Below are 27562 nucleotides of genomic sequence, written 5' to 3'. Positions count from 1 at the left end.
TTAGGAATAGTAATAGCTTCCTGCTCTTCCAGTCTCTGGGTGCCTTGATATTTCTTTGTTCACTTAACCCTGTCCACACCTTTATAAATAGTCATTTCATTTAAAAAAATCTCTTTTTTAACCTATCTGAAAACTTCTGCTTCCAGCCAGGACTCTAGCTGATTCAGTAAGTTTCACTCCAAATCTCAAGTTTGGATGTGAAGGGTGGGGTTTACACTGTATTTTTGTCCATCAATCAGGCAGGGTTCCTGGATAGAGGAATGAGTTACAAAGGGGAGGGAAGGCTGTAAGAAAAAGGCAGGAAAAGAGTGTGTAGTACCCCAGGATTGGTAATAGTGAGCACCATGATCACCCTGGATCTGAAGGGGCAGTGAGAGGGACCATGACTTTTGGGTAAGGGACACAGCAGACTCATGGCAACCCTGCAGTGAGAAAACCAGAAGAGTAAACACTGAGTCTGCTGGCTTCTCTACCTCCTCTCTCCGCTGCTGTTCCCACTGACCAGACTTGACAGATCCACCCAGTTCCTCCTTCCTGGAGCAGAGCAGGGTGGAGAAGTGGGGGAGCAGGATCTGAGAATATCCAAAATGTGCCTTAGTTCTCCTTAGTTCCTGGCCCAAAATATGCCATCACACCCAAACACACCAAATCCCAAGTGGACTACAAGATCGAGAAGGCTCAGCCTGGTGTTTAAGAACCATCTTTGAGAGGTACTAAGTATTATGATGAAGAACGAGGTTTTCAATTTCAGCTGCATGCTTGGACCAGTAACTTGACCCACACGAGCCTTATCTGTAAAAAGGGTATGAACAGTACCTGCTTCTAGATGTATTTGAGGATTAACCTCTGGAGGACCTCAAGATGGATCAAATTTGTCCCAGAAAATATCTTGACGTAGAAAGGATACTGATTTTGAAGCCTGAACTCTTGGGTTCAAATCCTGCCACAGGGTGCTTTTCCTCCGTGTGGCCTTAAGTTCTCCAAGCCTCAGTTTCCTTGCTATAAAATGGAGCACAAACACCCACTTCACAGACTTAGATGAAGACCAAAGCAAATGAGATAAATGTACATGAAAAGGTTTTCTAAAGTGGAATGGCACTCTGCTAATGTTCAGCACTATAATTAATAAGCCAGCGAAGAGTGTTCTGTGGCAGGCATTTTTCTGATGATCTTCATTGCTACTCTCTTGTTGACTCAGGACGTGTCAACAGATGACTTCCATTCAACCTAAATGTCCCTTGCCCAAGCTAATTGCTAATTTAGACTTAAACTGTGCCCAACTCACGATTAGAATTCAAACCTTGGAACTCCATTAGCGATGCATAATGCTACATTTTCCTTCACTGAAATTAATCAGCTGCAAATGATTAAATTACTATATATAGTGTGAAACACAACAAAGCTGTAATTTTTATATAAATTCCAGAATGTTACATTATTTCCCTTCAGCACTGACATCGGAATAATTCCTCCACAATCATTGCTTTGTCTTCTGTAAAATAAAATTTTAAAAACCCATTGCTCTTCAAGCGTACCAAAGTCTGCGTTCAATATTTAATATGATTAATGTTTACTGTATTTGTTGTGGGGTTGTCTGCTAATTGTGGTGTTAAACCGCACCCCCTTCATCATCTTCGGGGGCTGAGGGATGTTGGTTCAGAACCACTGTTTGAGAAAGTATCAATTAAAATTCAGCTCCATTGAACACATGAATCCTTTTTGTTGTTTGTTTGTGGTGCCCGGCATATCTGGTGGCAACATTCTCCTTCACTCCCCTTCTCCTAACTACAAGAACAGATGGAGATTCCAGGCAGCTTCTGAGGAAGGATGTGGTGAAGCCACAGGCTTGCTCAACAGGCAAATGGATGCCAGAGATATCCAGGGTGCAATGCCAGCAATAGGCTTCTCTAGTGAAGCCCTCAACGCTGGAGGGGAATGGGAGTGGTAATTAAAGCAAGGCCTGGATGCGGGTGTGGCACTTCATGACCCGAGATTGTGTGTGTCTTTAAATTTTGTGTCCTAGCCACCTCTCTCTTAAGGACCTGGCCTCTTTACGTTTTGCACCCCAGGCACCTCGTCTGCCCGTCTGCCCCTCTGACTGAGTACTGAATTGACAGTCAGAAAACATGGAATGATGAACCAGTGTGAATAGGCTCTGCCATGATTAACCTTGGGTAAGTCCCTTTACCTCTCTGGGTCTTAGTTTTCTCATCTACACAACAGGAATAATTACCTCCGCTGGGAAGAGTTAGGAATGAGACCATGCTTTATAAATTGCAGGGTGCTCTCCAGATATGGGGGTTGTTGCCATTGAGCGACAGATGTTCCTCTAGCCTTCCTCCCTACTGTGGCAGGTCTTCTGGTTCCCTCCTCAAAGCCCTGCAACCCTTTTGGGAAAAACCCTGGGGAAAGTCTTGGAAATGCCACCAAACAAGGACTCTCAGCCCCTGTGTGGCCTCCAAAGCCCAGTGAATAAGACTCCCAAGTCTGTTGCTGCTTTCAGCTGCTAGGGCTCCATTCTGCTGCTGGCTTTGAGGCCACACTGTGTCAGCTATACTGAGGCCACCTGGCAGTGGTGGAGTGATCTCTCCCATCACCCTCTCCCATTCTTATCAGTTCTGAAGGACAACTGCCTTACTCTCCCAGGGTTTCCTGAAGAATGTATGGGCAAACCATTCTTCCAGCTTCTCTTGGTAGCCCCTCTCTGCTGAAAGCCCATACAGAAAACCATGGAGACTGGCTCCCAAGTCTCCTCTCTCCATGCCCACAAGCACCTGAAGATATATTTTAGTATTTTAATAACCTGTATGGACATGCTGGTGCACCCTGGAAAACATCAGCTCTAGGTCAAGATACGAGTTTCAACCAGGCACGGTGGCTCTTGCCTGTAATCCCAGCACTTTGGGAGGCTGAGGAGGGCAGATCACTTGAGGTCAGGAGTTCCTTCCTGTCATCTTCCTCACCCCTGTGAACCAAGCCCACCTCAGCAGATCCCTGTGTGCTAGTGGGCGATCCTTTCATCATCACTGGAAACAGCTCTCTCCTGGACTCTCAGTAGCTAGAAGGTGGAGCTCTGAATACTTAAGCCTCCACCAGCTACACAAGAATAGGAAGCAACCATGTACCATTTTGACATTGAGTTGTTCTTCCAGAATTAGGGAAAGATTTCTTTCTACTGAATCAATTCGAACCTTCTCCATGGATCTCTTTCTTGCTGTGTCATTCCTGGCTAATGGACTAAGAAACGCTCAGGTTGGGGTGGGATTGAAATGCATATCTTTTTTTTTTTTTTTTTGAGATGAAGTCTCACTCTGTAGCCCAGTCTGGAGAGTGGTGATGTGATCTCGGCTGTCTGCAACCTCGGCCTCCCGAGTTCAAGTGATTCTCCTGCCTCAGCCTCCTGAGTAGCTGGGACTACAGGTGCGTGCCACCACACCCAGCTAATTTTTGTATTTTTAGTATAGACAGTGTTTTACCATGTTGGCCAGGCTGGTCTTGAACTCCTGACCTCAAGTGATCCGCCCACCTCGGCCTTCCAAAGTGCTGAGATTACAGGCATGAGCCACTGCTCCTGGATGAAACTCATATCTTGACCTAGAGCTCATGTTTAGCCAGGATGCACCAGCATGTCCATGCAGGTTATTAAAATACTGAAATATATCTGTATCAGCTGGTCTGTAGTCACTGCCAAGTGCCCATCTGTGTCACTGCTGCCCATCCTCTTCTCTGGGTCCCCTGGACTCCCTGGAATCCAAGAGAAGGGGCCTGGCACCCCAGGGATGTCCTGGGGGCTGCTTTGGCTCTAGAGCCAGGGTTCTTTCTGATTGATTGGTTCTTGGGCCACATTGGTTCATTAGTTTGAAGATCACCTGACCCTTTCAGCTAATTAATCACACTGCTTTTTACAGATAGCCACTTTGGACCCCTGTGGCAAGAATGTGTTGGGTTCTATTTTAAAGCATGCTGAAGCTCCTTGTAAAATGATTTCAGCGCCAAACAGTCTTGTCACTGGACATCACTGCCCTTGATAAAATTTCCTTTCCATCAACAAACTCCAGCCTGGCAATCCCAAACTGCCCCTTTATCAATATGCTTTCAGAAAACAGCAATAGTCAATACATACTGAGTGCTGGTCACAGCCAGGCACTGCACTGCACCAAGGGCTGTATATGCAAGATCTCATTGAATCCTCTCTGTAATAGTGTGACTTGTAGCCATTATTATCATTATCATTTAACGGATGTACAGACTAAGATTCAAAAACTTTGGGTAATTTGTTTGAGATGTTCCACTAGAAGGCAGCAGGGCTGGCTTTAAACCCAGGCTGAGGGACTCCAAAGTGCTTAACTTTTAAGCTAAACTGGTTAGTATATAGCCTTATATGTGTTCATTATTTTGTTGCTGTTTTTATTGTGTGATGTCTTAGTCTATTTTATGTTGCTATAACAGAATATCACAAACCGGATAATTTATAAAGATAAGAAATATATTTCTCACGGTTCTGGGAGTGGGAATATCAAGGTGCTAGCATCTGAGAAGGACTTTCTTGCTGCATCATCCCATGGTGAAGGGCAAGAGGGTGAGACAGGGAGAGGGAGAGAAAGCACAAGAGAGGGACAAACTCGCTTTTATAACAAACCACTCTCTTGATAACAAATCTACTCCTATGAAAGTGACATTAGTCTAGTAGAACAGCATCCTCATGACCTAATCACCTCTTAAAGGTCCCCACCCCCCTACACTGCAGTTGCACTGGGGATTAAGTTTCCAACACATAAATCTTGGGTACAGATTTAAACCATAGCATGCATTCCCTACTACTGTAGCACCCCAGGGAATGTGTGTGTGCGTGTGCACGTATGTCTGTGTGTGTGTGTGTCCGAGAGAGAGAGAGAGTTAGAATGAACATCTGTAGGATGAAGGGAGAGGCACATGTAGTTACTGCCAGATCCTTGTTCCCTGTCATTTTATGTGGTTCCTGCTGATCATCTGGATTGTCTGAAATAGAAAGCTCCTGTATGTCAAGGGCTTTGATTGACTTTTCTCAAAACCTAGGTGAGTGCCCCCATGCAAGCAGGTCCTCTGTGATGGCATCTAGATCACAATGGGGATGAATCAGTAAGTGAAAACTTCTGGAGAAGGAGGGAGGAGTCTGCTAGCTTCTTTCTGCCAAGATGAGCTGCGGTAGTCCTTTTCCTCCCTCCCCTCCTTTCTTTCTTCCCTCGTTTCTTTTCTTTTTCTTCCATGTCATTACGGAGAAGGGCACTGGAGGCTTACTGAAGAGCTTTGAGAAATAGCATTGAAGGCCCAGAGCATTCCTTGTTTCCAGATGGTATGTGTGCGTGTGGATCTGAGGGGAATGTGGACCGTTTTGGTGGACTCTGGTGGCTTTTCCCCTGCTGGATTCCCTTTGGAGTGGTTTTCTTGGACGTGGGCAAATTTAAGATTTAAAACAAAATTCAAAATGATGGAGTGCGGCTGACTTCTCTGAGGGTTTCTTCACTTCCAGATCAAGCTAAGGCTGTACCCTGGCTATGAATAGCCCAGCCTCCTGTGGTGTCCAAGCCTGGAGAGATTCTGTCTCATTCACTCCTGGTAGACTGGTTAACCCGGCCACAGGCTCCTTTTGCCTTCAGCGCTCCCCAACAGCCAATGGCTGGCCAGCATGTCCACCATCTTCATGCACAAGGTGTGCTCTACATTAAAGATCCTCTAACCATACAGCATTGTGGATAAGATGATTATCTGCTTTTTTCCTTCACCTTTGAGCCCAAACTGTCACTTACCATTAGGGCTTGAATGAGCTGCAAATCCAATGCAATCTAGAAATGCCAACCAAAAAGACGAATTTGAACTTTGCCTAGGGCCAAATTACGGGGGATAGGGAGGGTAAGGGAGGAAGAGAAAACATATTTCTTCTGCCTGTATCATTGCATTTACCCTAAAACCTTGTCTCTCCTACTGTGGGAAGAACTGAGCCATAGGGCCAGCAATCTGAGTGTGGGCAGCTTCTGGGTTTGAGTGTTTTCTTTCAAGTTCCCCCTCCCCGCCAGAGAATAAGCCCTCTGCTCCATGGCTGGCGTGGGCTGAGATCTGAGATTCTGTTAATTGTGGAGTGAAATTCTCCCAAGGAGGCGGACATTGCCATTGCGCCACCTGCTGGAAGATTGAAAAAGAATTTGAAACTCAGGGTTCAGCTATCCAACCAGTGGCTTCGCAATCAAAATGATTATTTTTCATAATTCCCATTTTGTCTTACTACACAAGTTACACAGGTTCATTGAAGACAATTTAGGAAGTTCACAGAAGTAAAACAAAACAAAAGTCATCCATAATTCTGTCACCCAGAGATAACCATTTTTTATATTTTGTTGGCTTTCCTTCCAGTCTTTTTTCTAGTTGGATATATGTAAATTCATATACGCTATTGATATCATTCAATATACATTATTTTATAACTTGCTTTTTAAACTTAACAATAAATCTTAAATACCTTTACCTATTATTAATTATAATCTGCAACATGAGTCTTGCTTAGTACTTTTTAAATATTCCTACACCATACATCTACAGTCTATTCCTATACATTAATTACAATGTTTCTATGCTTTGATTTTTACTGAGTCTAGTTTCTCCCCTCCTTTTTCCTCCTCTTCTTTCTTTCCTTCTCCTTCCTTTCTTTCCTTCCTGCTTTACTTCTTTTTCTCTTTACTTATTTATTTCTCTCCCCTAACAAAAGTCTGCCATAGATGTTGTTTGGGGCAGTTCCTTGGGTCTGTCTGCCTCACCCCGTCATAGAAGGAGCTCTAGAGACTTTCACGTGGACCCTGGAGCTCTCTTCCAGGTGGGCTCTGCAGTCCTGCCATGAAAATAGAACATTCTTCACTCCGAATAGAGACAGACAAGAAAGATGGAATCCCCATCTAGTGCCTCCTCCAGTGCCTAGTGAAAAACAGGAGGCTAGCAATTGCTAATCATGTACTCTGTACAAGCCGGACTCCATTCTAAGAACTTGATATGAATTATCACACATAAGTGTCACAAAACCCTTACAAGATATAGTCCTTCCCTTCCTTCCTTCCTTCCTTCTTTCATTCCTTCCTTCCTTCCTTCCTTCCTTCCTCCCTCCCTCCCTCCCTCCGTCCCTTCCTTCGTTGCTTCCTTCTCCCTCCCTCCCTTCCTTCCTTCTTTCCTTTCTTCCCTTCTTTCACTGGACAGCTTAGGACACCAAGCTTAAAAAAAGCACACAAACTTGCCCAAGATCCCCAACAAGTAAAGCCTTAAACCTCAGTGTGCAATGACTGCCTGTTAAAACAAAACAAAACAGTATTTCCAGCCTCTCTTGACAAATCAGAAGATTTGACAACACAGGTTTGCATTCCACTATAACAATCATTAGCTGGAGCTGAGTAGCGGTGCCCATATTCCATCAGTACAGGCTCTCCAGTTGTACTGTCTCCACTTCTCATACATTCTCCTCATGGTAGAAAAGGACTCCCTACTGCCAATGGCACAATGGGACTGACTGACTTCAACTAACAGACTAAGAGAGTTTACAGAAAGAAAACGACAGGCTCAGAGCTGTATATTCCTGGCTCTGTCTGAGAACCAAGATGCGTCTATGGCTGTCCTAAAAAAAAATCATCTGTCTCTCCTATCCATGGGTGTGGAAAGGGATGTGGAGGATGCTAGACCATGGAGGGAGGAGCATAACTACAGTTCAGACTGAAGTCGTTGCTATGGGTGCCACTTCCAGAGCTACTAGAGTAAGTACACACATGGGTGGATGGGAGCAGTTGTTAGCTTCGTTGGCTGATGGTGGCCTGTGCTAAGTGAAGTTGATATAATATAGAACAGGAATTGGCAAACTTTTTCTGAAAAAAAGACAGGCAGTAAAAGTTTTGGGCTTTGTGAACCATGAGGTCTTTGCTGTAACTAAACTCCACTGTCAGAAGTGCTAGAGCAGCCATAGACAATACATACATGAATGGGCATGGCTGTGTTCCAATCAAGCTTTGCTTACACAAACAGGTGGCAGTGTTATTTACAAAAGCAGGACATAGTTTGCAAACTCCAATATAGAAGAAGGAATGGAAAGATTTAAGAATAGGGCTGTTGGAGTGGATTTAGCCTCTGCAAACGATCCCGTTTAAACTAGTTGGATTTTATTATCTTCAATTGAGCCCTCACTCATACATCATTTCCACACTTTCTGTGACTTTTGAAAATGGTCAAAATAAGACATTTCCCTGCATACAATTAGGGTTTGGGGATGGGATTTCAGATTTGGATTCTCTGACTTGGGTTATTTTCTAAATTGTGTTAGTGATTGGGTTCTCAGCAGACCAGAACCCCCATGGAGGCTCCTCTTTGGACCCAGAACTTCTTAGGCTAGTGGAACCAGCAGAGGCAGAATCACCCCAAATGGGATTGGACCTGTGGGGAGGCCACGGTCCTAGAAACGCATCCTTCAAAGACCAGGCTGACAATATCATTTAACACAGCAATTTCCAGTCCCTGAGATGAGATTTGAGTCAGAACGAGAGGGAAGTAAAAACAATTTAAAAAGAGAAGCTGGAGAAGTCTAGGCATCTCTCATAAGTCTGGAGTCTCCGGATTCAAGAGTTCGGCCCAGAAAATGAGAAAGTGGGTGGAGAAAAGGCCTGCCAGGGAGTGAAAGGCTGTCAGGGACTCTTATGTTTGTGTTTTACCTGAAGCCCCTGGTGGTGTGGGTAGTATAGGGAAAAGGGGAAAAGAGGACACTTCTAAGCTGGCTTAGTATAAATATATACCATTCTCTAAAGTTGGAAGGGAAGGGGCCTCCTCCATTACAAGGAACTCCCTGTCCTGTGTCCATGGATAACACTGCTGGGTGACAATGGTGCTCATTTCCAGTGAGCTCTGATCTGGTCCTGGTGGGGATTTATAGGCTTGTCAACTCAGCCTTCTGGGCAGCCTCCTGCAGTCAGTCAGGGCAGACCTTATAATAATGAATATAGTTCATACTTATAGGGCATCTGTTGTGTCTCAGGCCCTAGGCATTAGCTCCTCTAATTCTCACAACCCTATGAAGTACAATCTTCTCTCTGTATCCATGGGAGATTAGCTCCAGGACCCCTACAGATACCCAAATCCACAGATGCTCAAGTCCCTTATTGAAAGTGATGTAGTATTTGCGTATCACCTATGTGCATCTTCATGTGTACTTTAAATCATCTCTATGTAAGTCTCATGACTTATAACACCTAATGCAACATAAATGCTATGTAAATAGATGTAATACTATATTGGTTCTTACCATTTTTGTAGTAGTATTGTTATTTTTTTATTGTTTTTCTCACGAATATTTTTGATCCATGATTGGTTGCATCCACAGATGCAGAACCCACAGATACGAGGAGTGACTGTAAATACGATTATTTTCCCCATTCTGCTCAAGATGAATTCCGTTTTCCTGCATCCCAGATTCAATCCACATGGCTTATTTTACACAAGAAGAAACTGGTCACATCATAGCAAATTGTAGAACTAATGAGATCACAGATCTCTAAATAATCAGTCCATTTTCCCACACTGCTTCCTTGGTACAGGGTATGTTAGCATGCAGGCTAAGCTGCTAGAACAAAGAAACCCAAAAACACACTGGCTTAAATAAAAGAGAAATTGTATGTGTCTCTCACTAGGCAGTCCTAAAGTGAGCAGTTCAAGATACCTCTGCTCTATCAGATAATTCAGGACCCAGTTCGTGTGGCCTTGCCAGATTCCAGGATTGGGGATGACCTAGGTCTGGCCAATCAGAGTCATGTTAATTGGTCCAGTGCCCCAAGCAGGATCAAAGAGAGTCAGCCTAGGATTTCTGTTGGAACCATGGGGAAAAAGTCACTCCTTCTTATATGGGAGTGGCTAAACAAATCAAAAGCCTTAGAAGGCTTTTGGCTATTTTTACCACTGCAAGAGAAGACCCCAAGAGTGATGAAAATAACAGGGAAAATTAGAGCCAGCACAATGAGAGAAATAGATTCCAATGACGTTTGAGACCCAGAATCTGTCTTATGCATGAAGCCAATCTACCTCTGGACTTTTAAATTTTGTAAGCCGATAAGTGTTCATTTTTGACCAAAACTGTTTGTGATGGGTTTCTCTTATTTACAATGGAAAGAATCCTAATAAATATTGAGTTATTTCCTTAAGACCCACATTTCCTGCTCCTCCTCCAATTGCTATAGTAGGGCTCACAGCACCAACTCTGGAGGCAGAGGAGAGAAATTCCACTGAACTAAGAGGCCTGACACTTATCCTTGCCATTATCTCACTCCTTCCTCCCAAGCCTCTTCTTAGCACAGCTCACTACCTCCTTCTCCCAAACACCATCCACAGGCAGCTCTTATATGGCTTCTTTTTTATTTAATATTTATTTTAACTTGATTTTACCTGAATATGAGTGTGTGTGCCTGTGAACGTATGTCCAAGCATGTGTGACAGTGATTCTTAAACTTCAGTGTGCATCAGAATTACCTGGAGAACTTAACAAACACAGTTTCCTGGACCCCACCCCCAGATTTCATAATTCAGCAGGTCTGGGTGGAGCCTAACAATTTGCACTTCTAACAAGCTCCCAGTGACGCTGATGCTGCTGTCCAGGGACTATACTTTGTGAACTACTGGCATATGGGATGGGGGTAAAGAGTAACACCTGCCATTTCTAGAATGTTTTTCAATTTGTAAAGACTTTCGATGCAATGCATTTTAATTGAACCTTCTGGTTATCATGTAAGATAGGTAAGACAAATATTACTGATCTATCTATTTTACTCTGACCAGAAAACTCAGGCTCAGAGCGATTAAATGATTGACCAAGTACTCACAGCTAGGATTTGAGGAAGCTGAAACCAAAAATCAGAGCTCCTGACTGGAGTTATTTTTTGCATTCCAGTATGCTATCTGGTGTGAAAATATAACTCAATATGAAGAAATGGAGGAAGGAGAGAGAAAAAGAAGAGAGGAGGGATCAACGGTAGGTGGGATGGCTAAAGAGAGAGAGTGAGAAGAGAGAGAGGGAGAAAGAGAGAGAACCTGGAACCTAAAATTGAAACCCTGGAAAACATGTGGCACACTGAAGACAATCATGGGCTTGGCATTAGTCAGCCCTGAATTTGGTCCCAGTTCTGCTACTGTTTCATCCTTGAAGCTTAAGAATATTTTTTTAATGTCTTTGATCTCCAATTATGAAATGGAGATGATGACACCTACTTTGAAAGATTATTGTAATTATTTAATGAAATAACACACTCAAGCTTTTAGCAAGACCCTGGCCCAGAGTTAGCTCTGCACAAACTTTAGCCATTGGAATTTCATTTAATCCTTGCAACCCTTCTGCATGAGATGTTTTATTAGTGAAGGGTATACTGAGTCACTGTAACAAATGACATTTCCAGACAGCTTGCAGAATAAAAAGTGTATGTCTCGCGCACGTGACAATTTGAAGTGAATGTTCTAAGTTGATGGGCAACTCTTCTGTGCACAGTCATCCTGGACTCAGGCTGATGGCAGCTTTTTCAACACTTGTCTTCCAAAATCTCTCTTGTCATTGCCATTAACCAGCAAACACAAAGGGGAAAGAGGAATTAAATGAGGCATAGCCTGGTTTTAAGGTGTCATCCCACAAGGGACACATATCTTGCCCCTCATATTCTAATGCAGAAGTCTAAGTGACATGGCCATATCTAGTTTCAAAAGAGCTCCTTGGACCTCTTGCATTCCTACATGTCTTGCTGAATATACTAGAACTTCAAGGATCTCACTGCTCTTTTATTCCGGCTATTTCTTAGGGTTGTTTATACAGACAGTTACCTGAGGAAATGAAATTACATCTACTTATCCTTCCCTATGACACACACACCACCAGGCACAATGAATAGGCTTGCTTATTGCTTACTATAAAAGTGATGGATTCCCCAAGCTTGGTGCTCCTCAGTTGCAACACAAACACTCTGCATGCATAACATCCATCTGGGCCCATCGTATTATCCCCCATAAGACCCAGGGCAAGAAGAACCAATGCAAATATGCTGATGTTCCTGCTTCTTGTTGTGTCATGAGTACTAAACTCCTTTTTTTCTGACCTAAGGGTCTTGTGTCTTCCATTAGCACCAGTGAAACAGTCAGAAGCTAACATATTAGCTTTCAGTAAGGTAGAATCAAATCCCAGACTTGGCAAGAAGTTGAGAAATATGGTCCTTACATGGGTAGCAATATCTTAGCTACAATCTTAGACCTATAGAAGAAGGACAAAAGGGATTTTGGTGATTAGTTAACAGTCTCTTTCATAGATGTGCTTATCTCTATTAGGAAATGAAAACTCAAAGAGGCAAAGTGATATTGATATATGGTTTAGCTCTGTGTCCCCACCCAAATCTCATTTCGAATTGTAATCTCCACATGCCATGAGAGGTATCTGGTGGGAGGTGATTGGATCATGGGGGTAGTTTCCCCTATGCTGTTCTTGTGATAGAGAGTGAGTTCTCATGAGATCTGATGGTTTAGAAGTGTTCAGCACTTCCCCACCTCATGCTCTCTCTCTCCTGCTGTCTTACAAGTACCTGCTTCCCCTTCACCTTCCACCATGATTGTAAGTTTCCTGAGGCCTCCCCAGCCATGTGGAACTGTGAGTCAATTAAACATCTTTCCTTGATAAATGACCCAGCCTCAGATAATATCTTTACAGCAGTGTGAGAATAGACTAATGCACAAAGCAATTTGCCCAAGGTCTGGCAAAAAGCAGAGCTGTGATTTGAACAAGTCTGTTCAATTTCTTCCACTAAAATGAGAAGACACACCACAGGAATGTATTGTTGCAGCCATGCAAATGTGTACAGAAGCCCATTTACTGTGAAATTAGTGTTAACCCTAACCCCACCTTAATCCTTACCCTAACCCTTCCAAGGCTCTGGGAGTGGCCCTAGTAATGTGTTCACATAGAATTGGATGCCGTGTTAAAGAGCTTGGACTTTAGCATATAGGCAGTAGGGAGCCATATGAAGTTCTTGAGCAGAGATATAATATTGTGACTGCAATGTGGGAGGTAAATCGGATGGAGAGAAACACTGGAGGCAAGGATACTAGGTAGGAAACAGTGGTCATGATGCCTGGCCCAGAGTGGTGTTTGATGTGTGCTTAATGAATGGCTTTGGTGAAAAATGATAATGGCCTGAACCAGTAGAAGGGCAGGATGTATGGGGGTGAGTGGCCGGATCATAAATTCCTGCAACATCCCATGCTTGGGAATCATGCACATTATATTCAAGATGGCAGCTACTTTTAGGGGCAGGAAAGGAAATGTGACTGGGGAAGTCAAAGGGGCTTCAACTCCATTGATAATATTTTATATATTAAGCTGGGTAATGTGTACTCAGGTAGTTCCTAAACTATACATATTCTTTTTCACTTTTAACTTATGACCATGAAAAATTCTTTATACCTTTTGTGAGTCTTAAATATTTCATAATAAAATGTGTAAAACACATTTTAGGGGCAGAATAGAAAGGGTTATATTTTGAAGCGATACCTGTGTACAGCCCTTCCAAAAGATCTTTGCATTTCTACAGAAGACAATTCGTTAACATAAAGAATATCTGAGGGAGGAAGATCTAGTTCCAGAAACCTGTAGGTAGGAAAGATATTTTCAGGGGAAAGAGGAATCTTCAGGGCCTGCCTGCAGCCACATGCATGACTGGCCCTGACTGTCCTACCCAACTGCATACAGGACTGGACCTGGGGGGCCCTTAGGAGGGTGAACCATACCTACCCTGTGGCAGGGAATCTCCCTGGTGAGCCAGCCAGTGTTTGCTGAGCACCCGCCCCCCTCTACCACCACAGGGAGCATGTCTGCAGAAGCCATTTTAGTGGCAACACCTCTTGCCCCAAAATGCTTGAGTTCCCTTTGTGAATTTTTCTTAATTTTCTTTAAAGCCAAGATGCGCATGCTAATCTTTCTCCTCTCTCAGCTTCACATGAAACCCTGGCACACAGCCTTGCATTATTCATGAAGGCTTACATTAATCAAATGCTTCAAAGTTTCATAAAGTTTCTATTTTGGAGCACACATTCTTTGTAGGGTGGGCACTTAGTGGACAATGGGATTGTATTTTGGAGCTCCTCCAGCATTCTTAATTCCCATCTGCTTTATTTGCTGCAGCTGTTTTATTTCTTCCCCAGAGGCCACATCTCAGAATTCTGTAGTATATAGAGTGTTTTCAAATAAATGTGAGCACCAGGAAATGCTTTCTAGGTTGAGTGGATGCAAAAGAGATGAAAACTGTTACACTTGGTTTGTCTTCTCTGACACATGTCTCCCTGTGATGCCCACATGTATGATTGTTGCAGAGGCTGCTGCATGCTCTCCAGGGCATTTTCTCTTTTTTCCTTAAAAATTGGACGCCAACTTTTAGCTGAGCCATATAGAATAAGGACTACATTTCCCAGCCTTCCAGAATGCTGCCTTGCAGTGGCCATATGACCAGCTTCTGGACAATGGGTGTAATGGAAGTGTTGCCCCATGACCTTGGGGCATGCCCCCCTTTCCTCTCTGCTTTCCTGCTGGCTGGAATGTTCTATGATGGCTGGAGCTTGGACTATGAAGAGGAATCAATGTGCTGAGCAAAGCAACGAGATAGAAATTGCTGAAATCCCTAACCATTGGAATGCCTTACCAGCCCTGACTTCCTAAAAGGGAGAAAACTATCATCTTTTATAAGACATTATTTTCTAGAAGAGGGTGAAGCTTAAGGAGGTAGAGGAGGGTTGTGATGCACTTACTAATTCATCCCTGAGGGTTTTGTAAGAAATACTTTAATTTGCAAATTAGAGAATATTTTACTGGTGTAATATTGAAGGTCATGATGGAAAGGACTGACCTCAAGGTGCCAAATCCTGAAAGCATAAACATTTTCCTGTATAACATTAGACCAACTAGCTCCATGTCTCTTTTGCCAATACCCACAGTACGAGCATTAATGCACCGAGTCTCCCAGGAGTATTCTCCATTGCACTATAAGGAAAGAGGAGCTGACCCAGCTAAGCAAGGATAACTTGCCCTAACATCATTGAGTTGCAAATGGTTATTGGATTATTGGTATATTTCTCATTATAAAAGCACAAGAATAAAAATCACCAATATAACTAAGAGTGTAATTGGATTGTTTGTAACACACACAGGATAAGTGCTTGAGGGCATGGATGCCCCATTCTCCATGATGTGATTATTTCACACTGTATGCCTGTATTAAAGCATCTCGTGTACCCCAGAAATATATACATCTACTATGTACCCATGAAAATTAAAAACTTACCAGTGATCCCACTACCAAGTAATCATTGTGATCTATTTCTTCTTAGTCCTTTTCTTCCTTTTTTTTTTTTGTTGTCCAACATTACACTAAGATTTTATCATTATTATTATTTTTATACTTTAAGTTCTGGGATACATGTGCAGAACGTGCAGGTTTGTTACATAGGTATACATGTGCCATGGTGTTTTTCTGCACCCATTAACCATCATCTACATTAGGTATTTCTCCTAATGCTATCCCTCCTCTAGCCCCCAACCCCGCCACAGGCCCCGGTGTGTAATGTTCCCCTCCCTGCGTCCATGTCAATGCAAATATAGATGTTTATCTTTTTATAAATGATATCATAGTATATGTATTATTTTGTTGTTGTTTGTTTTGTTTTGTTTCTTGTGTCAGAGTCTCACTCTGTCATCCAGGCTGGAGTACAGTGGCACTGTCACAGCTCACAGCATCTTAGAATTATTCTGCTCAAAAAAATCCTTCTGCCTCAGCCTCCTGAGTAACTGGGACTACAGGTGTGCGCCACCACGCCCAGCTAATTTTTAAAAAATTCTTTATAGAGACTGTCTCACTATGTTGCCTAGGCTGGTCTTAAACTCTTGGCCTCCAGCAACCCTTCTGCCTTGGCCTCCGAAGTGCTCAGATTACAGGCATGAGCCACCGTGCCCTATTTATTACATATTATTTATAATGAATTCTTCTACAATACATTTATTAATCATCTTTACTCCAGACCATCATATGGCTATATTCTAATATATTGTCCAATTCCTTAGTCTTTTTTTTTTTTTGAGATGGAGTTTCTCTCTGTCACCCAGGCTGGAGTGCAGTGTTGCCATCTCGGCTCACTGCAACCTCCACCTCCCAGCTTCAAGCAATTCTCATGCCTCAGCTTCTCGGGTAACTGGGACTATAGGCACCTGCCACCATGCCTGCCTAATTTTTTTTTTTTTTTTTTAGTAGAGAAGGGGTTTTACCATGTTGGCTAGGTTGGTCTCAAACACCTGCAATCCCTTAGCCTTGTATACATATATTTTTTTCATTTCCTACCTTCTTTTTTTGCCATTATAAATAACACTGGGATGAACATCCTTGTAGATAAGTATTTCCACACATCCTGATTTTTTTCTAGTGAAGTTCTAGAACTGGAATTCAGGAAGATGTAATCACCATTGCTACTATTCCTTTTTTTAAAGCCCATTTTGATGTCATTGATCTTTCACTGTCTCCTCTGGTTTGGCAACTCTCAGTCAGGTTTTCAGAACAATAGCCCTTTGTCTGGTTTATGTTAAACAATATGAGAACTTGAACATTTTCTGTTCTGAAATATTCATAGGTTTTTTTTTTTAATCTTCTACCATTGCAAGCAGTTAAAAACACAGCCTGGAGAAATGACATTTTTCTTTCAGAAAATGAGTTGGTAATTTACTTGAATGAGGCTGGGTAGTTGTTTTAAATTATTACCTGATGCATACCACTAATGAAATGAAGTCCGTTTACATCTTTAAATAACCTTTAATATTTGTACAAGTAAATATCTCCATTTGACAATAATGGAAATTGTCAGAAGTTTTCATTTTCTCACAATTTAGCTCACTCACAATGGCTGTCAGACAGCCGGATGATCTGACGCAGCGCACTGCTAATCGTTTCAGCAGAAGACAGTGTTTCAAAGGTACGGGAAAGGAGGTGCAGACACTAATGAAGTTTTATTATCAGAACATAGAATTAGGATTGTGACAAGAGACAATGGTGGCAATGACACGTAGTTAGAATGTTACAGCTTGTGAAGTCTGTAGCTAAATCTCAGGAACAGAAATGTTGAGAAGGGTAGACTGATGACTACCCCTCAGTGGAAACAGACCAGATCTCAGCTTATCTGGCTGGAAGGAAAGCAAAAAAAACAAAGCAAAACAAACCAAAAAATCCTAAGAAACAAAAGACAGATTCAAGCCAATCTGTGATTTGTAAAATAAGCAAGGTGCAGGCTTGTGTAAGTATCCTTGACATACCCAAATGATGAAATTGGCATGCTTTGGTATGTTTGTTTTCAAAAACAAGGTGGTAAAAGCTGAATCCAATGGATCACAATTATACTAAGGACTCCAGGTTTGAAATACTGACATCGGTGATTAGAAATTATTTTGTGGGAGAGAGGGAAGGGAGGTAAAAAGAAGGAAGTAGAAAAAGGAAGGTGAGGAGGGTCCATTGTCATCCAAAATGGAGCCCACAATAACAATCTCAGTGAGATGACCCTTCAGAATAGCCCTTGCCATTTATCCTTCATTCATTTATTAATATTTGATAGATACTTATTGTCTACTAAGTACCAGGCACTGCTCCACTGAACACCAGGATACAGTGGTGAATAAGACACATAAGGCCCCTATTTTCACAATTTATATTCTTTTGGGGGCTAGAGAGAAAATAAACAAATAAGAAAATATGACATATAGCACTATGGGCTATGCAAAGAATTATAATAAAGTGAAGTGATATGGTGCTGGGGAGGCTGTTTTATAAAGTATGTAGTGTGTGGTGGTCTTAAAGCAAGTCTTCAGGTACTTCGATACTCTTCTACTAGTAGGTAGAGTCTATGTCCCTTCCCCTTGCACCTGAGGGGCTTCTGTACCTACCTGGAAGAATAGGACACAAAGGAAGTGGCTATCAGTTTGAAAAGGCCATGCAGCTTCTGCTGATTTTTCTTGGAACATTCACTCTAGGTGCCTTCAGCTGAATGTAAGAAGTCCAGCTATCATGAGGTCTCCATGTGGACAGACAACTCAGAGGAATGAGAGAGAGAGAGACCTGAGCAGCTAGCAGTGCCAGCACCTAGATGTTTGAATCTTCCCAGCCCAGATATATGATGGAAAAAACTTCAGGATGCCCATTGGACAGCAACCACATGAAAGACCAGGAGTGAGAACTCCTAAGCTGAGATCTCACTCTTTCAGACTCCAGAGCCAAATAAATAATTATTAATGTTTAAGCCACTGTTTTGGTGTGGCAACAATAAAGGCCTGGAACAGGGTGATACGGGAAGGTTTCTTTGAGGATATGATGCTTATGCTGAAGACCTCAGTATCATGAAGGAGCCAGGGGAGAAAGAACATTCTGGGCAAAGGAAACGGTGGGAAGATCCTAAGTCAGAAGTGGATTTAGCAAGTTCAAGGAAGGAAAGCAGGCCAGTGAGGCTGAAATGCAACCCAGTAAGAGTGGTAGGAGATGAGTGAAGGCATGTAGTAGAACTTCAGTTTGTGGGGAGGGTGTGCACTCGCTCAAGTAATATCCTACAGTAAGGCTGAGCGTGGCCATGAGCACCTTCCAAGTTTAACACTGGAACCCTGGTAGAGCTTGAATTCATTTTCTCTCCTGTCCCAGTGTCATGATAAAAAGTGCTAATAAAACTTTCCCAAACCTCATCTAATAACACTGAAGTCCAAGAGAAAGAGAAGGGTGGGTGTTTGGGCACTGCAGTTCTCCCCAGATAGCAGAGGATTAACTCCTTCTTGTTTAAATTAAAAACAAACAAAAAAACAAAAACAAAAACTCCTTGGGCACAAATAATTAAAAACAATATTAATACTATATGGATATGTTTCAAGGACTGCAAGCATGCATGAGAATGCCTTTGAACTGTCGGATCACCTGGTCTTAAAAAGTCATTTTGCAGTTTCTACCTTCTTTAAACTGGTAGACCATTTTGTGGCTAATATGGAAATCTAAGAAATGCAAATATTGATACTACCAGAAAGTGAAGGGAAGCAGTCTGAATTTGCATTTTGTGGCAGTTACAAATGTCCTTTAACCTGTAGACAAAGGTCTCTCTGATTGAGGAGTGCCGGTGAATGACATCTAGAAGAGCTGCTCCCAGTACAAGCAGGCAGAGGTTGCTTTCCACAAACTGGACAGAGAAGAGATGGAAGATAGCAAGATTATTTGATATTTTATTTAAGCATCCAGAAAAGGCCAGGACACAAGAATAAAGAGTTAGAGTCCTGTTACACTTTGCAAACAAATAGAAGAGGGCATAGCATGTCCCTGGAATCTCCAAGCCCTTTGCAGATGCTAACTGCCAACTCCTCATCCCAACACTGAGTAGCAAGGCTCTTTGGATGTAAGTGGCCCAAACTCAAATGAAATTGGCTTAAGCAAAAAAGGGGGCCTCATTAATTCACAGACTCAAACTGCAGAAAGCATAGAGTGGAGCTGAGCTTGGAGAAGCTGGGATCCAGGAGCTCCGTCACCAGGTGGATGCTCTCCCATTTCCTTTCTGCATCTCCCTGCCTGTTGTCTTCATTTCCCTAGACCAGATCCTCCCAAGAGATAGGCTTACATACTTACAGCTTCCTACCAAAGATGCAAAAGACTCTTTCTCCTCAGCTTATATTTAGAAAAATCCCTAAGGATACACCCTGATGGGCCTTGGGTCATTTTGCCACCTTCTTTGGTCAGCCATTGTGACCAGACAGTCGGGGGTTGTGACTGGCACAAAAGGAGCAAGATCTGTTTCTAGAAGAGGTGAGACGGGGCAATGTTGGACAGATAAAAATGATATTATCTTCTTCCCAAAGGGAAGAATTAGGTGAAGTCTAAAAGCAGAGCTCACAGATCTGAGTGGTACCTCTTCACCCTACATGTAACACTGCCTAAAGCGTAAGATTTAGGGCTGGTGAGACAGAAAAGACAAGGTTTCCATAGTTCAGCTCTTTCAGGGTATGGATTTCCCCTTGTAAATAACTTACACTTTGAGAACACAGATCTCATGGAATCATTGGCTTCTCAGATGGAAGAGACAGTTTAGTCCAACGTCATTATTTTACACATGTGACAAAATTCAAGACCTTCGTTTACAATAATTCACAGGCTTGGCACAGTGGCTCCCACAGGTAATCCCAGCACTTTGGAGGGCCGAGGCAGGAGGATTGCAGGAGTTTGAGGTCAACCTGGGCAATATGGAGAAACCCTGTCTCTACAAAAAAAAATACAAAAATTAGCCGAGCTTGGTGGCTTGCACCTGTAGTTCCAACTACTTGGGAGGCTGAGGTGGGAGAATCACCTGAGCTTGGGAAGTCAAGGCTACAGTGAGCCATGATTGTGCCACTGCACTCCAGCCTACGTGATAAGAGTGAGACCCTGTCTCAAAAAAAAAAAAAGACTCACAGATTTGTAAGGAGGCCAAAAGGCCAGAAATGGGAGCAGCTGTCAGGCTAAGTTGGCTCCGCTGAGAGACTCACTACGACACTGGCTGGAGGTCATGCTATGTAGTTCTCCCCTTTGGTAGTCCTATGGGAGCCTTAAGTGTATATTACTTTTTCAAGATATTTGTTTAGAGTTGGATTTCTGTTCAGACACATCACAATGTTAGCAGTGACCAGAAGCAACCTGATTATATTATCTGTGATCTTCTCACTGTCCACCCCCACCACCTCCTACCCACACCCACCCCCACGCCACACAGACACAGACACACCTGTACACTCCTGATCACCTACATGCCTCAGCTTTCACTGTGTCAGTGGAGGTAAAGGTGAGTAGGGGGGAGCAGAGAGGCCAGCAAGGAAGCAAGATTTAAATTGGGAAAGATAGGGAACTACACAAAAGACAAGGAAAGGAGAAGGATGAAGAAGAAGAAAGAGCCTCTTTAAGTTGTGAGCTCTAGACAGAGTCTTTCGGGGTCTTAGAGCGAGGGAAGGAAAGACCTTTGAGGGCCCTCCTGTACTTGTGAGAGGTAGAAAGAAAGAGGAGAAGTTATGGAAAAAATCATTTCCAGACGTTTTGTTCTGTTTTTGCTTATTTTTTATTTTATTTTATATTATATTTTTTTTTTTTTGAGACAGGGTCTCGCTTTGTCTCCCAGGTTGGAGTGCAGTGGCACAATCATAGCTCACTACAGCCTTAAACTCCTGGCTTCAAGAGACACTCCTGCCTCTGCCTCTCAAAGTGCTGGGATTACAGGCATGAGCCACTACGTCCAGCCTTATTATGTGTTTTTAATGTACCTTCTCACCTTCACTCTTAAGATACTGCAGACAGTATTTACAATGGTTTTACTTTTTTAAATGTTGAATTTGTGTTTCTTTGCAGATACTGGGCCACATGGTGACTTGGATTTTTAAGGGTTACACACATGAGGCAACTACAATCCAGAGGAATTTGTGACTATCCTCAGAGGGCACAGCCATTGATGCCTCTTTCACTCTGCCCATTATGTCCCACTGAACAGCTTGGGTGTCAGAGCCAGCCATTTTGCTCTGTGAGGAAGTAATTTTGCAGTTGAATTGGACCTGGTTGCATTTTCTAGTCTCTGCTTTCTCCAAATATCCCAGTACTTAGTTTTTGCTCTGGTTGAAAAAAAAAAAAAAAAAAACAAAACCTACACTAATGGACCATTTGGAAAAGACAGGTAATTAGTCCAAGTGAGAGTGTGTGTGTGTGTGTGTGTGTGTGTGTGTGTAAGAAGCTGTGTATGAGTCTAAGGAGGTAATAGTCTTGCCAATACCTAGGCTATCTCTTGAGAATAGTTCAATTATTTACTGACCTTTATATTTAAATTTCTAGTTTGGCCTCTGGCTTGCCCCTGCTCTTCCTTATTTTAAATTGGTATCAAATCCAGCAGAAAAATATGAAGTGCAGTCCCCAGGATGCAGTGTAGTGGTCAAAATGGAGGCTTTGAAGAGAGCCAGACCTGGATTCAAGTCCAGGTGCTGTTACCGTTTAGTTGTGCTACCTTGGAGGAAAGTTGCTCAACTTCTCTGAGCCTCAGTTTAGTCTTCTGTGAGAGGGGACTAACATCATTGCCATTTTTTTTTTGAAAGGATTTTTTCTTAAACTTTTTTGAGGTAATTTTGGAAAGGATCATTCAAATTAACGTATGTGAAGCGCCTAACATAACAGACCCTTGGTAAATGGTAGCAAAGAAGATTATGATCATTAGGAGCTCCTGAGAGAGGGCAGGTGCCACAGGAAGGGATTGGACCAGATCAACATTTCAGTGTCTTCTGAGGATTATAATTTCTGGAAGTTGCTCCCAGATGGGGGACAACTTTCAACCTACAGTCAAATAAATATTGCTTAGAAACTCTCAATTTGCCTTTTGGAAATTTATTGTATACATTAGCATATTAATAGCTCTGAGAAATCCTGAAGAAAAGAGTCTGTTTAAGTTGGTTTAACCCAGTGATTCCCAAATACATCTGAGCAAAGAACCACCTTTTTTTAAAAAAGGAAGAGTTGTTCTTTTGTTAGTAACATTCCATGAAATCAGTGTTCCTGGGAATACACTTTGAAAAACATTGGACTAAGCACTCTTTAAGGTTCCTTCTGAAAGCTCTTGGTAGGTGGAGGGATTCTGGGTACCTGTCTTACTCAGCACCCATAAAGGCTATTTTATGAGCTTCCCAGAGTGTAAAAAGGCCAGGGGATAAACAGAGCTGCGCTGGAACCTCTAAAATCCACTTATTAAAAGATACTGAATTGCTGGTGGGATATAAAATGGTGCAACCACTTTGGAAAATAGTCTGGAAGTTCCTCAAAAGAATAATATAAGAGTTACCATATGCTGTGACTAAATGTTTGTGTCTGCTCTCCAAAATTCATCTGATAAAATTCTAAACCCTGATGTAATGGCATTAGGAGGTGGGGCCTTGGGGAAGTAATTAGGTCATGAGAGTGGAGCCCTCATGAATGGGATTAGTGCCCTTAGAAAAAAAGGAAAGAGAGCTTGCTTTCTCTCCCTCTCTGTCTGCTCTCTACCATATGAGGATTCAATGTAAGAAGAGGGCCGTTTGCAACCCAAAAAAGAACCCTCACCATTACCTGATCACGTCAGTGTGATTTCTGACTTCCAGCCTCCAGAATTGTGAGAAATAAATTTCTGATGTTGATAAGCCACCCAGTTTGTGGTATTTTGTGATAGCAACCCAAGCTGACCAAGATACCACATGACCCAGCAATTCCACTCCTGGGAATTGAAAACATACGGTCATATAAAATCTTGTACATGAATGTTCACAGCAGCATTATTTAGGATAGCCAAAAAAGTAGAAACTACCCAAATGTCCATCAACTGGTGAATGGATATATAAAACTGCATGTCTGTATGGTGGAATATTATTCAGTCATTTAAAAAAATGAAGTTCTGATTCATGTTACAACATGAATCAGATGAATCTTGGAAACATTATGCTATGTGAAAGAAACCAATGCCAAAGGCCACATATTATGATTCCATTTGTATGAAATGTCCAGAATAGGCAAATATTTAGAGAAAGAAAGTAGATGAGTGATTACCTAGGATTAGGAGAGCTGGGAAGTGGCTGCTAAGGGGTACAGGGGCTTTTTGTGGTTCATGAAAATGTTCTAAAATTGATTGTGGCGATGGTTGTATAAATCTGAATATACTAAAAGCCATTGAATTGTACACTTTAAATGAGTGAATTTTGTGGTATGTGAGTAATAAAAGCTGTTACAAACAAACAAAAAACCACACTGACATGTTGAGGGAAAAGGAATTGGTCTAGAATCAGTGTAGTTGTCTAACTACAGTGAGTTTGAATGAGCAATCTCTTTAAATTGCAGGATTGAGCAAGGGTTGGTTTGTGGCTTGCTGTGTTTGTGGCCATTGCTATCAGGCCTCAATGTGGTGTACCAAACTGGGGTGTCCACTAACACAAAAGTCAGCTGCATACACATCCAGAAATGGTCTTCCCCTGGCCTCTTTGCAAATTGCGCATTCCACCCTGGACAATGCTTTATAGCAACCAATCATTTTACAAAGTATATGGTGATGTTTCTACAAAACCATCTCATTTCTGGTAGTGGTGGTGGTGATAGTGTGAAAGGAATGTAAATCATTTCCTCTTCCCAGAAGCAAAGCAAGTCATCTATGGCACCATCCTATCCCATGGATCCCATTCATGATAGAGCCAGATTTTTAGACCCAATAGGAGGCTGCTACATAAAGCACTCACAGCAAGAATGAAATTAATTGTCACTATTGTGCATTTAGTATGTAAAAAGATGTAGTGTTCTGTTTCCAAATTAAAATCTTGACTGTGTATTAGTCATTGTTACTCTCCTCCACCATCTTTCTGATTAAGTGATATTAATAGTCAACAGATTAACTGATAGGGTACAAATGAGAGCTTTAGTTGTATTAACTACCAAAAAGAAATAATTTATTCTCTTATCTTAAGCCAATGCAATTTCTCCTTTAATTAGATTTGTACTCTTGTCAATTAATAAAACATAAATACAAGAACCTATAGTTGTACGTATATGTCTAATAATCATCTCCTACTTAAATGACTTCAATATTTCTAGCTCCCGGGAAAGGAACTGACAGGGAGAGAATGTGGATGTGACTCGGCTGCATAAACGTCATGCGAACATTTGCAGATTGCTTAACCTGGCAAGATTTAGTTTCCTTACCTCTCAAATAAAGATCGTAATTTTTTATCTGCCATCTTAAATGTGTCAATTGTTGCTTGCCCTGTCCAAAGGCCCAGCTAGCCAGTAACCCATGATTTGTTAGTTTCTAAAGAGTGAAGCACTCAGACAACCAGATTACCTCTTCCAGGAATTTGAACTGAGACAAGGATGTTGGCCATTGGTGATTCTAAGAGATATATAGGAAAAGCTCAAGGTCTTTTTCCTGCTCTCACACAGCCAAAACCACTCAACATAGAGCATGTCACCTCTGGTCACCAACAAGTGGGTGGGGATTTCTCTCCACCAGCAACCAATTCTGCAGCACATTTTCCAGCAGGCCAGGAGGATGTTCTCTGATTCCATTCAATTCTGACACTATCTACTGTGAAATAGACATTTCACAATATCACAGTGGTGCATGGTCAAACTGAGAAGTGAGGATTGCTGCCTTGTGTGAAATGAGAAAGACGGAGAAATGATCAAGAAAGAGAAAAGTAAGAGCAGAAAGCCAGAAGTAGAGATAAGACGGACCATGTGGTCTGTTGAGACAAAGTAGCACTGGATCTCAGCCTTCCTGGTTTTCCTGAGGTCTCTAAATATTTATACTGAGCTGAGCTTCACTTTGACTTAATTTCATCAAGTTTGAGTGTGTCTCCGTTTCTTGGAAAAAAAAAAAAAAAAAGGTGGAGGGAGGCTACAGTGCAGCTTTCCTGAAAACATCTTCCTTGCTACCTTATAGAACTGGACGAAGGTCCAGATGACTTCCCCTGATTGAATGTGGGCAAGCAGCAGTGCCTTTCTAATCTTTGTGTTACCGAAATATTTGCTTAATTGAACCGAAATTGGTTAAAGTGTGTGAAGATGCTTTGAAAACTTTGAAGCACGCTGCTGATGGAGCGCAGAAGGCATTATTAACAATCTGACTAAGATTTTATGAAATCCCCATTAGTCATTTTTGTGTAACTGCCACAATGAATAAAGCCAAGAGAAATGGCTAACGTAGAGAGAAATTGAGTGGATTTTCACTTCTTCATCTGAGCAATTTTAACTTTAACCCTATCCTAAAGTGAAAGTAGAGCCTAAGAGTGTTCTCCTTAACCAGTAAGCAAGGCAGCTCCTGCCTGGAACCGACATTTAGGTCTCTGTAGACAGGAAGCACATTTGTCCATTTTTGTAAATTTTCTAGCACAGAGCTGTCAGGGTCTAGGAAAAGACTAGATTGTCCATCACAGTGAAATTCCTGGCTTCTCTGCTGCAGATAGAGCTATAATATGAATTGAAGCATTAAGTTGACCAGTTGCACAAGTCTCCATTTTGTGCACATGGGAATTAAGACAATAACTAAATCCCCTGTTATTAAAGAAGTGCTTTGGTGGATGTTAAATTTTCTTGGCTATCTAGACTGGCCCACTTCACTGGTCACTCTAATTTACCTGCATAACCTCTGGGCAACCTACTAAAACATGGAGAAAAAGAGAAGACACAACCACCCAAGGATTAAAGCAAGACAGAGGATGGAAGAAAAGGTGGACTATTCTCTTCACTGTGTGTCTATCTGCCATGTCCAAACTTGTAGCAGTTCTACCTTCTGCGGGAGAAGAAATTCTAGATGCAGAAATATTCGGAAGAGGATCTACACATTCAAATGGGTGCCTAGGAGCCTAGGAGCTGACTGACCCACCACTGGCCACCACTGCCACCCTCATATTTTACAAGGCAAACACACCTGCCAGCTAGGATAGGAAAGACAGACCACCTTTAAAATGTCTGCAAACAACCTCTCCCCATCTTTGATACAACCTTCTGGGTTTTAATTGCTCCCCGAAAGTGAGAGCCATCCCAGGATCCTTCAGTGACATTTTCCAGTTTCCTGTCGGCTCCACTTACGAGAAACAAATGGGCTGGCTGGCCTCCCTCTAGATTGAGTTTTTCATGAAGTCATTACTTCTGTCATGGGAAGTATTTTCAAATTGAAAAATCTGAAACAATAAATGATGGTGAAGCAGTTAATAACTGTTAAGAAATCACATTTGGAAAATTGCATTTAAGCAATAACCTTTCTCCCTGTAATTAAATGACAGAAAGGTCTTGGTTTTAATTAAGTCAGCAATTTATAGTTATGAAGCTATACTTCACTATGCAGATTAGCAAATGATAGGTCACAGAACACCCTGAGTGCATTTTGAGTGGGCCTGATATGGTAATTACTCCACTGTTCAGTGGTGACCACATTGAACCGTATCTCTAGATGAAACAATTTTCTTTTCCTTGCTCCATGATGTATAACTAGGATGAGTAAATGTACCACGAGCTTGTGCATCTTTAAATTAAAATGGATTTTAAATGAGGGGGCATGAGCGGAGGGAGCATGGTTGAAGAACAGCACCGGGAGTGAATGGGCCACTAGTCAATGCCTGCGAGCAGAGAATATATCATTGTTTTACAGGGCTTTCTATCTTGTGCCTGAGTATTTGCTGCAGATTTATGAGGAAGTAAAATGCTAATGTTAGTGTATTTATAAACATATGATGGGGGTTTCATCTATAATTTATTCGCCGGCCCTACCCTTATCCTCCTTGGAAAGGAAAATGAAATGCTATGTTGGACAGCCAGAAGGGTCATTAATACGGCTTTCACATTTTATTTAACTAACCCCCGGCTCATATTACACGTTGATGATCACATTGTGAGATGTTTTTTGAAATGCTTATTGTGTCTTGTATCTGCCTCAGCCTCAGCTAGTCCAGAATTCTAGCAGTCACCAAATGACTTCAAATAGCCAA

The 27562-nt window shown here is 42.1% G+C and overlaps 3 long non-coding RNA genes across 4 annotated transcripts; 2 read left to right on the top strand and 1 right to left on the bottom strand.

Annotated features, from left to right (window-relative positions):
- The first annotated feature begins 5157 nt into the window (after window positions 1–5157).
- On the top strand, window positions 5158–5721 carry LOC107967055 (uncharacterized). The gene is made up of 2 exons (XR_001707228.3): window positions 5158–5332; window positions 5510–5721. It is a non-coding gene; the product is annotated as an uncharacterized LOC107967055 (long non-coding RNA).
- Window positions 5722–11349: 5628 nt separating this feature from the next.
- On the bottom strand, window positions 11350–16503 carry LOC107967054 (uncharacterized). 2 transcript variants are annotated; one of them, XR_001707227.3, is made up of 4 exons: window positions 16398–16503; window positions 13565–13660; window positions 11936–12274; window positions 11350–11580 (listed from the first exon to the last, which is right to left on the bottom strand). It is a non-coding gene; the product is annotated as an uncharacterized LOC107967054 (long non-coding RNA). The 2 variants fall into 2 exon arrangements; XR_001707226.3 differs by having other exon boundaries at window positions 11350–12274.
- A 625-nt stretch (window positions 16504–17128) lies between these two features.
- Window positions 17129–24812, top strand: LOC104008455 (uncharacterized). Its single transcript, XR_001707229.4, has 3 exons — window positions 17129–17340; window positions 21435–21753; window positions 24672–24812. It is a non-coding gene; the product is annotated as an uncharacterized LOC104008455 (long non-coding RNA).
- The last annotated feature ends 2750 nt before the right edge of the window (window positions 24813–27562 follow it).

Source organism: Pan troglodytes, chromosome 9 (genome assembly GCF_028858775.2).
Source record: "Pan troglodytes isolate AG18354 chromosome 9, NHGRI_mPanTro3-v2.0_pri, whole genome shotgun sequence".
Classification (NCBI taxonomy): domain Eukaryota; kingdom Metazoa; phylum Chordata; class Mammalia; order Primates; family Hominidae; genus Pan; species Pan troglodytes.
Note: the sequence above shows the minus strand (reverse complement) of the source record. Positions and strands in the feature narration are given on the sequence as shown.